Genomic DNA, 13,684 nt, shown 5'->3' on the forward strand with positions numbered 1-13,684 from the left:
GAAAGGAATGGTATTTCTAATTACTAATGGGAAGGAAGATGCATTGGTAACATTATTCACATATTTATACACTCAAAATTCACTCAACAAACATTCATTGAGCACATAAGATGTTTACATGCATTGCTCTAACCTATATTTTTATTAAAGTTATTTATATATGTTACCACTAGTCTCAAAAATCTGTTTCTAGGTAAAATACGACATGCCCCTTTGCAAGTAAACTAAAGCAAAAAGCCAGAATGCAAATATAACCTAAAATTTAAAACTTATGCAATCCTTTGGCAGAATCCCAAAGATGACTTCCAACTGTAGCACTCTGCACATTTAATCAAGTTTTATGTTATTGTCCTTGATTATTTTGTTTTTTTTATGGTTCAAAAGAATTATTCAGTTCTAAGCATGTTACCTATAGTGCGTGACTCCTGCATGTTTCTTATGATTGGAGACATTTCTGTGCAGAGAAGGAAATACTGTTCATTCTCGTTATTTAATGCTTTTTCTTTAGGGAACTGGGAATAGTAATTGCTGAAAGCCAATTGCATTTTAGAGGTGTTAAAACTTGGAAGTTGCTTCTGGATCCATAGCTGAGTAGAAGACACGTCTGAGTGAGAAATCAAATCTTCCCACAGACTTCCATTTATACTGATAATGGCTGTAATAGATGGACGAGGCACTCTGCTAAGGACTTTACATGTATTTTTGTTTAATCTTTCCAACAACCCTTTGAAGTGTGAGTATTGTTATTCCAGTTTTACAGATGAGGACACTGGAGTTTAGTGAGGTTAAATAACTAGTACATAGGCAGGTCTAGGTTCTATCTCAAGTCACTTTTGATTCCAAGACTGCTATGCCAGTTGAAACAGCTGATTTGGTACAAAAATAAGTTGATTGAAATCATTTTAGACTAATCTCCTGGGGCCATGCTTCTTCATTTTTGCTACGGTACTATATTAAAAGGAGATAACAGACAGCAGATACAAAGGTAGAAACAAGAAACTTACAGTAATCCCTAGTAGTAATGGATTTCTTGTTGCTTTTGTAATAAGTTTTTAAAATATCTAGTGCTTAAGCATAGTAAAAAATAATTCAGGTAGCCCAAGAGTATATACAGTTAAATCATGTCTCCCTCCCACTCCAGCATCCACATAGAGGCAACTGCTATATCTAATTTGTGGTCATTCTTCCAGAGATAGAGTTAACATGGATTGATTGTTTTTTTTTTTTTGAAGAATGACATTTGAGCATCCAGTCTAAAGAAACAAACTGGAAGCACCCAGGTCTGGGGCCTGGTTAACATATGAGTGGGCCAAACCAGAGATGGATGCAGATGAGACTCAGCGTTGAGAATGCAGACAAGCCATCGCATTAACCCCCTCCCCCTCGGGGTAACAGAAAGCTCACCAAGCAGGCTTGCCCCGTTTTAAAGATGAGGAAATTGGTTATTTCTGTCAAGTGGATAGTTACATATAGAGCCAAAATCAAATGCAGGACTATGACTCTCATCTTTCCATTCTACTGCAGTGCAAGTGACCTCTGGATTTGAGAGTGTTGTGAAGTGGTCTAAAATTGACTAGAATTTCTACAGGTAAGCTAGATAGCAAACTTGAGACAGACAAAGGCTGTAGAAGATCTTTCTTTTTTTAACTTTTAAGATACATTCTTAATTTTACAGTAGACTCAGTTTTACAGAAAGCTTGTGAAGGTAGCACAGAGAGTTTCCTTATATCTTACATACAGTTTCCTCTCTTTTTAACAGATTTCACCATTCTAAAGTTACTCTTTATCCCCTTTTTCCATACTATACTCTTTGTAAGGAGGTTACTATGTGGAGCCCACACTTAAGAAGTCAGGAGTTATGTTGCACCTCTTTGAGGGTAGAGTAGCTTCATAAATTATTTAGAATACTTTTGCACAAGAGATTTGTTTCTCCTCCCCCAATGTGTTTATTTATTTATCCAATCTTTTATTTATGTTAAGTATGGACTCATAGATACTTATTTTATACTTTGGGTTAAAATCCAATACTGTTTTATTTTATTGTTCAAATTGTTCCAGTTTTGGCCATTGGGAACTTTTAAATCGTTCTATGTTAACTCCTGTGTTTCTTTGACATACCCTCATCATTGTGTGTGTGGTTTTTTTTTTTTTTTTTTTTTCTTTTTTGAGCCCTTCCTTTCTGGTATCTCAGGATGCATCAGACTTACCTTTACGTTTCCTGCTTCACTCCTAGAATCAGTCATTTTTCCGGGGAGCCCTGGTTCCTTTTACTTCAAAATGATTTTAGAAACCATGATCTGGATGACAGATAGTGGCTCTTTTAAAACCAAATATCAAGTAGAAAAGAAAATTTTAGCCATTGTTCCATGAAGTACTAAATTAGGTCATTGCAGTGATTTGTTAATATTGTTAGAATATAAAATTTGCCTGAGTGAATTGAATAGAATGATCCTAAGAGTTTTTAAGGTAAAATTCTAAGAAATATAATTATTGTATTACTCTTTTCTGTTACTTAGGGAAAAAAAAAACCTGTCCTTGATGGCACTATATTTGATATATTTTTTTGTCCTTGACCAGAACCTGAGGCAAAACTTCAAAACATGGTAATTTGAAACATGTTGGGATCCACACTGGGATTTTGGAAGACTTTATACTCCATTAGGAAAATTACCAAGCATAGAGTCTATGAAAGACATATAATTCATATTTATCTAAAGAATAATGTGTCACTAAGCATTTTAAATTTGTGTATCCATCAGGGAGAGAATATTAAGGAAAAGAAAAAAAAATGACCGTTGAGCATAGTTATAGTATCTAGACATTGTGTCCTTACTGATTTAAGTTATTACAGAGGAATATTCCCTATTAGAGATCTGGTCTTTCTAACTCTAGCATTGAGGTTTTTCTTAATCTGAAATATTTGTAGATAGATCAGACAACTCTTTAGGTGGGGACGCTTTAAAGGGATTTGTGTGTGTGTATATTTGCAATCTTAGTAGTACTGATAAACATTTCTTAAAAGCTTATTTCTGAATTTTATTGTTTGACTTGCCTTACTAGGCAAGTATTCTCTTTTGCTCTTCAGCATCTACCATTTTAGTAAGCAAGTTGAATTTTTACAGCTCATCAAACAACCAGGTCAGAAGAATCACAGGATCTGATAGGTGAAATGCATATAGTGTATGTTGATTGTAAAAAAAAAATTATTTTCCTAGAATTAACCAAATGTTTTTTCCTGGGCTATAGTCATCACTATTTATCCTAATCTATTATATTTTAATTTGCTGTCTCTTAGTTTAACTGTGAGGAGTAGTCTTTTGAGTCAATGAAAATAGAAAAGCGTCGAATTAAACTGATGGTGTGCAATTGCAATTAGTAAGAAGCATAGCACTAATGAGGAAAAGAACCAGGCAGGTCAAAACTGTAGCAAAGGTAAATGAAGCACTCTCTAATGAATAAGCAAACGTGACTCAGTGCACAGAAAAACTGAGTGAGGCAGAGATGCCCAGGGAGCCCTAGAATGAAAATAGCTGGCAAACCTCAAAAGGGATGGAGCTGAGTGTAGAGATGGGGAAATAAAAAAGAAAGGGTCTGAGTAAGGGTTACTGGTGAGTCCTGAGGCTGGCAAAGATTGCCAGGGAGAATGTGAGAAACTGAGTATCTTCTTGGTGGTTCTGACAGAAATGCTAAAGATTATGCTTGAAGAGCCCGGAAACACTGATCTGGGACTTGCTGGAGGGAAACTTAAATGTATTAAGTGTGCACAGTGCGCCAGGTGTATTATGTCATTTAATCCTTATATCAACTCTTATTTATTATGTCATTTTAGTCTTACATCAACTCTTTAAGGGAGTGTATTGTTAATTACAGTATTACAGATGAAAGAAATGAGGCACAGAGGGGGTTGAGAATATGCTACAAACCACACAGCAACTAATCAGGTAAACTATGATCAGGGTTTACAATTTTGAATTTTTAATTTCAAAGCAGTTTGGGAGATCAAGACAGAGAAAATCAATTCAGTGTAGCATACACGCCGACACTTAGGAGGAGGGCAACCATCAATACATTTTTGGAGTTTATGGGTTGTATTGATTAAGAGAAAGGAGTTTAAAATGGCAGCTCTTAGGTTCACGTAGTTTAGAGCAGTTGAAAAATGAAGGTTAGGGTAGGCTGCTGTACTGAAAGGGCCTCAGAATGGACTGAGGACTGGAGACAGCTAAAGGAGCAAGTGCACTTGAGGATCGACTGAAAGGTGGAGATGGGGTTATTTTTGGTCCTTTTAATTATCATTTCACATTCATTTTGATCTTGTCAGGAGTCTTATAGACTAAAGAGAGTGATATGTGGCTCTCCTTTTGGGTGGAAGAGAGAAATTTTAGGGGTTATTCTTAGAGTCTGGCAAACTGGTTGTTAGTATAATAGTCCATTTGTGAATGGGAAAGGAGAAAAATGAAAAACCACTGTGAGTTGTAAAGATGTAATATGTTTTAAATGGTGTGTTTATGTTTACAGAGTAAATCTCAAGAGCAAATTAATTACATGTCTGTAGTTCTTAAGTAGGCTGAGTGGGGAAAAAGCATGATTTAATCTTGCTTTATTGCTGGCCAAATCTCTAGGCTGGCCATTTTTTCCTTTTAATAAAAATCCTTGTGGTTCCTTGTCTTTCCATTAGCTCATAGTTGAGAGCTCTGGTAAGTTGTCTGTGAGACGGAGTGTATTAGGCTTGCCTGATTAAAATTGTTCATGAGAGATCAAGCAGACAAGGGACTTTTAGCATAATTAAAAAAGCACTGCTAGCCTTTAAAGATGAGATTTCAGAGATTTCTGAACTTATATCCACCTGTAGGGAAGTGTGTTTGTGTAATTAGATTCCAGTTCTCTCATGAACCCTTCTTACTTAATTCACACATGGTATCCTTTCCTTTTATGGAATATCATATTCTCATGTAGGAGACAAGAAATATTGAAAGGAGCCAGAACTTGAATGAACTGAAACATTTCCCTTGAAGATCACATGTAATAAGTTAAACAATCAGTTACCTCCTTATGTTAACCTGTTTATTTATAAAAGGAAACTCAGGAGCAAAGTTGAAGATAGTAAAGGGAAAAATCAAAACAAATTGCATATCTTGTGTTTGCCGCCTAATCTGAGAAAATTTACACCAGCTTTCGGAAAATATTCTCCTTTTATTTAATGGACAGCTTAGCCCAAGTTTTTTGTTTTTGTTTTTTGTCTTTTTATAGTCCAAATTTTTCAGTGCTGGGATCTGAAGTCATTCAGTTGTTATCCCCATTTTACTATCATGTTTCAGAAAAAAAAGATGATTACAGTTAATGTGGTTTAAAATGGCTTCTTTTGTCCTTTTAAAGCAAAGCTGACTGCTATATACTGTTTGAGTACTTTATAGAGCACCACAGTTTTCCTCCTATGTGTTTTTTAAAATACATTTTAATTTTTCAGAAAGGAACCCTTTCTAGCATAAATCAAAATGTTATTGATATAATGAGGCAGCATTTTAAAAGAAAATTACCAAGGTGTGAATTTTTTTTTGCCTACCTGTATAAGGCGTTTATTTCATAGACTAAGGATTTCTGCACATGTGAATATTTCTTTAGGAAAGGCATTTTTCTCAGCGGATAACTAGTGCTTTGTTTTCACCTGGAAGATTGCTTTCGAACATCTCTCTTGTAATTAAAATAATTTTTCCATTAGCTGAGAGTGGTTCTCAAAGCTTCTTGACTTTTTTTTAGTTCCATCTTATTTTGCATTTTTAAAAAGAATTAGGTCTAGCCTGATTATAACATAAAACACCAGTGTCCAACAGGAACCTAAGCTATTTCCATGTCAGCTCTGTACAAGTGAATAAGGTGAAAAAAGAAGCCCCCCAAAATGTACCTTAAATTATCCCAGTTATATATTAAGACTGATTTTAGGAACTTAATCAAAGATACATTGGCCAGGCATAAAAATATTTTAATTTTAAATCATGAAGAATGGAAGCAAGGAACCTGAAATTTTAAATGGTGGGAGTTTTTTTGATGTCATATTATCTGCAGGAGGAGAGCTCTAAACAAGTTTGTATCTTGAAATGGTAAAATCTGTGAATAGTTTTGTTTGTGGGAGGAGGTCACAAAAAGTTTATTCCTCTGGATTTCTTCTTGACAAGTAATCAGAGTAGTTCACAGATACCCTGGTTTCCAACCATTTCATATAGTCTTGAGAATTAATTTTTGCATCAAATTATATATACCCTTAGTTTTGATTGAATAAACTGTTTTAATAGGGCTCCATGATCAAATAGGCTAGTTGCTTCATTTAAGACATAATAGTTGCTTCAATTAAGACATAATTTAGGATGAAATCATGTAGAATTAACAAGGTGTAGTGTGTCTGTTATAATTGTGGCAACTAGTATATCTCTGTTATAGGCAGTACAATTTCTTTTGTATATCAATAAAAAGGGAAAACCCTTATGTTTTCCTTATTCTTGTTTAATTCAAGTTTAGTTTAATTCTTGTTATTGGTACTATAGCCATTTAATTGCTTATTCATCCACCTGGCCATCATCCATTCATTTAGTCAATAAACACTTATTGAACCTTCCATATGTCGGGAATTGGGCTTGGGTACTGGTGATTTAGAGATGAATAACTGTTTTTGAGATTTTTTTTGCACGAAACAAAATTGCAAATAATTATTAGTATGAATAGAGTGATGTACATGTAAAAGAAGGTACTCTAATTGTTGCTGAATGTCAATGAAGATTTCAATAGAGGAGACAGTATTTAAAGTGTGTCTGGAAGGATAAAAGTTTCTTCACCAGGCTGAAAATAAGAGGAAAGACATTCAGAGAAGTGAAAGCAGAAAGTACAAATGTATTGCATTTCATAAGACTTGCCAGTATTTTAGTATATCTGGAATATATAGGAGAAATAAATGGAAGTGGTGTTGGAAAAGTAGACAAGAAGGTCTCTCATTCACCATGTTGATGAGTTTAGACTTCTAAGGAGAGGAGTTACAAGGCACTGAGGGAAATGAAGCTGGATGAATAACATGAGAAAATTTGTTTTTTTTTTTTTTTTTTTTTTTTTTTGCGTTATGCGGGCCTCTCACTGTTGTGGCCTCTCCCATTGTGGAGCACAGGCTCCGGACGCGCAGGCTCAGCGGCCATGGCCCACGGGCCCAGCCGCTCCGCAGCATGTGGGATCCTCCCAGACCGGGGCACGAACCCGTATCCCCTGCATTGGCAGGCGGACTCTCAACCACTGCGCCACCAGGGAAGCCCAAAAATTTGTATTTTTGAAAAATAAATTGGGCAGGAAATATTTGGATAGGGAGGAAAGAGATTACACAGTGACCATCAGATGGTCCCTATTTCTTCAGTGAACTAGGAGGCAATCTTATATCATTGGGTTTTTGGAGCCAGACTTGACTTCAGATCCTCAATGTGAAGGTCCCCTTAACTTCCCTCAGCCTATGATTTTTCATTTGTAAAATGGGGATAATAGCTATCTTGCAGTATTGTAAAGTTCATGTGCTCAAAATGCTTTGCTCAGATTTCTAGGCTTACAATATATATTCAATAAATGGCAGCAATTATTATTAGTTATTGACCTATAAGTACTTAGAATTACATGGTAAACATTATAAGTGCTCCTTTCCCTCAAGAAATTTATAAAAATTTAGTATGTGCAAAAACAGATGAAGATAAATACATATTTTACAAACTATGTTTATTTTTGAAGGCTTCTTTATTGCTTTCCCTGTGTGGATGACCCAGTTGAAGATTGACAAGTGTGTTCATTAACCTTGCTCATATATTCCCAAATACTTTAAACCATTCAAAATATTTGGTGTTGGTGGCTTTATGGTCTGGTGAATATGATTAATTAATTAATTATGGGAATTTCTTCTAGGACCTCACTTAACAGGTGATTGTTTGAGTTTCTGCTTAAACTCCTTTGCGAGGGTACTTTACCCTACAGAGAAATCCATGTTTGGACAGCTCGAATTGGAATTGTAGAATATTCTTCTCATGTATCTGACGCAGCTTCTTTTTCATTTCTACTGCGTGGGTACTAGTTCTCTCTTGAAGCCACATAGACCAAGTTTAATCAATCTTTCACTTGCTGTGCCATCAGCTGTTTGTCAAAAGCCATCATCCCTTTTTTGAAGCTTCTCATTTCCAGGCTTAGTGTATTTTCAGGTTTTCCAGGTTTTGTGGTTGTTAATTTTTTAAAAAAAAACAGGTTTGTTGAAGTATGTGTGACATAAAATAAACTGCACATATGTAAAGTATATAACTTTGATATATGCACATATCTGTGAAACCATAACTGCAATCACAATAATGGCTATGCAGTCACCCCAATAGTTTCCTTGTGTCTCTTTTTTTTTTTTTTTTTTCGCGGTACGCAGGCCTCTCACTGTTGTGGCCTCTCCCATTGCGGAGCACAGGCTCTGGATGCGCAGGCTCAGCAGCCATGGCTCACGGGCCCAGCCGCTCCGCAGCATATGGGATCCTCCCGGACCGGGGCACGAACCCGTATCCCCTGCATCGGCAGGCGGACTCTCAACCACTGCACCACCAGGGAGGCCCCTTGTGTCTCTTTATATTCTCTTTGTTCCACCACCCCCTGTCCCATCACGCCCGGTCCCACCCTCCCAACCCCTGCAATTACTCCTCTGTTTCTGTCAATATAAATTAGTTTACATTTCCTGAAGTTTATATAAATGGAATCATACAGTATGCATTCTTTTTTTTTGTCTGGCTTCTTTCAGTCAGCATACTTATTTTGAGATTTATCCGTATTGTTGCAGGTAACAATATTTTATTTCCTTTTATTGATGAGTATTGTCCCATTATAAGGATATACCACAGTTAGTTTATCCATTCACCTGTTGATGGACAATTGGGTTATGGCCAGTTATTGAGTATTATGATTAAAGTAATTATGACCATTGATGTTATAAGACTTTGTATGGACATAGGCTTTCTTTCTGTGGGAGGAGGGTAATACCTAGGAGTAGAATAGTTGGGTTATATGATGGGTAATATGTTTAAATATTTAAGAAACTTCCAAACTGATGGTACCTTTTTACATCCCCACCAGCATAGTATGAGAGTTCTAGTTCCTCTGCATCCTTACCAATGCTTGGTAAATCAAGCTCATTCTAATGTGTGTGTAGTGGTTTTTCCTTGTGGTATTAATTTGCATCATCCTAAGGTTAACGATTTTGAACATGTGCTCATTTATTATCTTTATATCTTCTCTGGTGTCTGTTCAGATCTTTTGTCCATTTTAAATCAGTTTATTTTTGAATTTTCAGAGTTCTTTATACATTATTGATACAAGTCTTGTACTGGATATATGATTTGCAGATATTTTCTCCTAGTCAGCTTGTCTTTTCATTCCCAAACAGTGTCTTTCAAATAGTAGAAGATTTAATTTTGGTAAAGTCTTATTTATCAGTTTTACCTTTTCTGGATTATACTGTTGGCATCTTATCTAAAAAATCTTCGCCTAACTCAAAGTCTAAAATATTTTATTACATATTTTGTTATAAAAGTTTTATGGTTTTACTTTTTACACTTATGTCTATAATCCATTTTTATAATAAAATTTTTACTTTGGAATAGTTTTAGACTTGCAGAAAAGTTGCAAAGGTAGTAAGTACATAGAGTTCCTGTATACCACTCATCCACTTTCTCTTATTATTAACATCTTATATAACCATGGTAAATTTGTCAAAACTAGGCAGTCAATATAGGTACATTACTATTAACTAGACTTTATTTAGATTTCACCAGTTTTTTCTTCTTTTTTTGCGGTACGCGGGCCTCTCACTGTTGTGGCCTCTCCCATTGCGGATCACAGGCCCTGGACGCTCAGGCTCAGCAGCCATGGCTCACGGGCCCAGCCGCTCCACGGCATTTGGGATCTTCCCAGACCGGGGCACGAACCTGTGTCCCCTGCATCAGCAGGTGGACTCTCAACCACTGTGCCACCAGGGAAGCCCTCACCAGTTTTTTTTTAACTGTTTTCTGTTCCAGAATTCAGTCCAGAATTTCTTATTGTGTTTAGGGCTCATGCCCCCTCAGTCTTCTCTGATCCTTGACAGTTTCTTAGTCTTTCCTTGTTTTTAATGACCATGACCATCTTGAGCAGTGCAGGTCAGATATTTTGTAGAATGTCCCTCAATTTGGGGTTGTCTGATGTTTCTCTTGATTAGATTGGGATGATTTTGGGGAGAAGTGGGCATGGATGGACACATGCTATCAACATGCTTTATCACCGGTGCTGCTTAACCATGATTACCCAGCCAAAATGATATTTGCCAGGTTTCTCCACTGTAAAGTTAATCTTTTTGTTTTTTCTTACCCTTTCCATGCTAAAGCATGGAAGCAAGCCACTTCCACTTTTTTGGAAGCAAGTCACTAAGTATAGCCCATGCTCCAGGGAGGTGGGGGGAGGAATTATGCTTTACTTCCTGGAGATGAGTATCTACATAAATTATTTGGAATCCTTTTGTAAGATCAGTACTATAAATGGTATTTATTAATTGTCTCTTCTCCTCCACTTATTTATTTCTTCAATAATTTATTATATCAGTATGGATTCATGTATATTAGTTTTATACTTTAAGTTATAATCAAGTACTGTGTTTTTATTTTGCCACTCAACTTATTCTACTTCTGGCCATTCCAGCTCCTGTAGGTTGACTCCTATGTCCCTTGGACTTACTCTTTTCCTTTTTTTTTTCTCTTCTCAGCACTTTGTTTCCTGACACTACAAGATGCCTAAGGTCATCGTATATTTTCAGTGCTCCAGCCTTAGAATCAGCCATTTCTCAAAGGAGCCCTAGATACTTTTCTGGGGTATGTTATTTAGGAACCAAGATGCGGGCACTGGATATGCTGGTTTCTGCTACTGGGGTGTCACTATGTCTAGGTTCTCTCAGCAAGCAGAGCCAGGAAATATATGTATGTATGCTAACTGATGGATATACATATCTATAATTATTTCTGCATCTATCCATTTTTATCTATATTAAGCTAAATGTGAATTCATACTGATGTTGCTCTTTTCCATTACCACATAATGTTTATCCATAATGTCTCTCTCCAGCAGTGAGAAATGTGGTTCTCACCATCCATTTAGTACTTATTTGTTCAACCCCAGTATACATGTAAAGCAGTTTCAGAGTTGTTAACCTGTACCCTGCAATCCATTTTGAGTTAGTTTTTCTATATGTTGTGAGATGGATGAGGGTTCACTTTTTAAAAATATGAATATCCAACTGTTCCAGCAATATTTGTTTAAAAGGCTGTCCTTTCTCCACTGAAAAGCCTTTGCATCTTTGTTGAAAACTGGTTGTCCATTTAGGTATGGGTCAATTTTGGAACTGTATACCGTTTGTTGGTGTGTATGTCTATTTTTACTCCAATAACTTATTGTCTTGATTATTGTAGATTCACAGTAAAGTTTGAAATCAGGTAATTTTGTTAGCCCTCTTTTCTTCTTTTTCAAAGTTGTTAGGCTATTCTATGTCATTTGCTTTTTAAAATGAATTTTAGAATCGCTTTGTCAATTTCTACCAAAAAAAAGCCTATTGGGATTTGGATTTGAATTGTATAGAATCTTTAAACAATTTGGGAAGAATTTAACAATATTGAGTCATATAACCCATGACTAAATAATACCTCTCCATTTATTTATATCTTTAACTTCTTTCAGAAATGTTTTGTAGCTGTCAGTGTACAGGTCTTACACATCGTTTGTCAGATTTATTCCTAAGTGTTTCATATGTATTGATGCTATTGAAAATGGTATTGCTTTTTAATTGTAGCTTCCAATGTTTGGTTATTAGTAAATAGACATATGATTGATTTTTTAAATATTGTCACTTAACTTATTCCAGCTCTGGCCTTTGGAAGCTCTTCTAGGTTGGGTCTTGTGTCTCTTGGACTGACTTCCATCTTTTTGTGTGTCTTTTTTTCCTTTTCTCAGCACTTTCTTGTTTTTTGACACTACAAGATGCCTAAGGCTCATCTTATATTTTCCGTGCCCAAGCCTTAGAATCGGCAATTTCTCAAAGGAGCCCTGGTGTCTTGAAACTGTTTAAAACTTAATAGTTCTTGTAGCTATTTTATAGATTCTGTCTGAGTTTCTATGTAGAAGATCATGTTGTTTGTGAATAAAGAAAGTTTTACATCTTCCTTTCTCAATACTTTTCATTTCTTTTTCTTGCCCAATTGCACTGGCTAGAACCTCCAGCACAACATAGAACAGAGTGATAGGAGCAACCATTTCTATCTTGTTCCTGATCATAGAGGAGAAGCAGTCAGTCTTTCACCATTAAGTACGATGTTAACTATAGGTTTGTCATAGATGCACTTTATCAGGCTAAATAAATGTTCTTTTGTTGTCTCCTCTGCAGAGGGTTTTATCAGAAATGGACGTCGAATTTTGTCAAATACGTTTTTGGTACCTTTTTTTTTTCTATTTTTTATTTATTTTTAAAATATCTTTATTGGAGTATAATTGCTTTAAATGTTGTGCTAGTTTCTGCTGTACAACAAAGTGAATCAGCTATATGTATACATATATCCCCATATCCCCTGCCTCTTGAGCCTCACTATCCCACCCCTCTAGGTCGTCACAAAGCATTGAGCTGATCTCCCTGTGCTATGCAGCAGCTTCCCACTAGCCGTCCATTTTACATTTGGTAGTGCATATATGTCAGTGCTACTCTCTCAGTTCGTCCCAGCTTCCCCTTACCCACCGTGTCCTCAAGTCCATTCTCTACGTCTGTGTCTTTATTCCTGCCTTGCCACTAGGTTCATCACTACCATTTTTTTCAGATTCCATATATATGCGTTAGCATCCCATATGTGTTTTTCTCGTTCTGACTTACTTCACTCTGTATAACAGACTCTAGGTCCATCCACCTCACTACAAATAACTCAATTTCATTTCCTTTTATGGCTGAGTAATATTCCATTGTATATATGTGCCACATCTTCTCTATCCATTCATCTGTTGATGGACATTTAGGTTGCTTCCACGTCCTGGCTATTGTAAATAATGCTGCAGTGAACATTGTGGTACATGTATCTTTTTTTTTTTTTTTTTTAAAGAAGACGTTGGGGGTGGGAGTTTATTTATTTATTTATTTATTTTTGCTGTGCTGGGTCTTCGTTTCTGTGCGAGGGCTTTCTCTAGTTGTGGCAAGAGGGGCCACTCTTCATCGCGGTGTGCGGGCCTCTCACTATCACGGCCTCTCTTGTTGCGGAGCACAGACTCCAGACACGCAGGCTCAGTAGTTGTGGCTCACGGGCCTAGTTGCTCCGCAGCATATGGGATCCTCCCAGACCAGGGCTCGAACCCGTGTCCCCTGCATTAGTAGGCAGATTCTCAACCACTGTGCCACCAGGGAAGCCCCACGTGTGTCTTTTTGAATTATGATTTTCTCAGGGTATATACCCAGTAGTGGGATTGCTGGGTCATATGGTAGTTCTACTTTTAGTTTTTTGTTTTTGTTTTTTTTTTCTTTTTGCGGTATGCGGGCCTCTCACTGTTGTGGCCTCTCCCGTTGCGGAGCACAGGCTCCGGATGCGCAGGCCCAGCGGCCATGGCTCACGGGCCCAGCCGCTCCGCGGCATATGGGATCCTCCCA

At 36.7% G+C, this 13,684-nt stretch overlaps 1 protein-coding gene across 5 annotated transcripts in view; it reads left to right on the top strand.

Annotated features, from left to right (window-relative positions):
* Positions 1-13,684, top strand: part of RFX3 (regulatory factor X3) — a 292,426-nt gene that overhangs the window by 80,936 nt on the left and 197,806 nt on the right. The window contains exon 2 of one of the 5 annotated variants that reach the window (XM_081236445.1): positions 10,778-10,883. The exons of the other annotated variants lie outside the window; for them this stretch is intronic. The gene's annotated coding sequence lies outside the window, so the exon portion shown is untranslated. The remainder of the gene's footprint in view (positions 1-10,777; positions 10,884-13,684) is intronic. 5 annotated transcript variants of the gene reach the window in all.

Source organism: Mesoplodon bidens (assembly GCF_964165515.1).
Source record: "Mesoplodon bidens genome assembly, chromosome: 6".
Taxonomy (NCBI): domain Eukaryota; kingdom Metazoa; phylum Chordata; class Mammalia; order Artiodactyla; family Ziphiidae; genus Mesoplodon; species Mesoplodon bidens.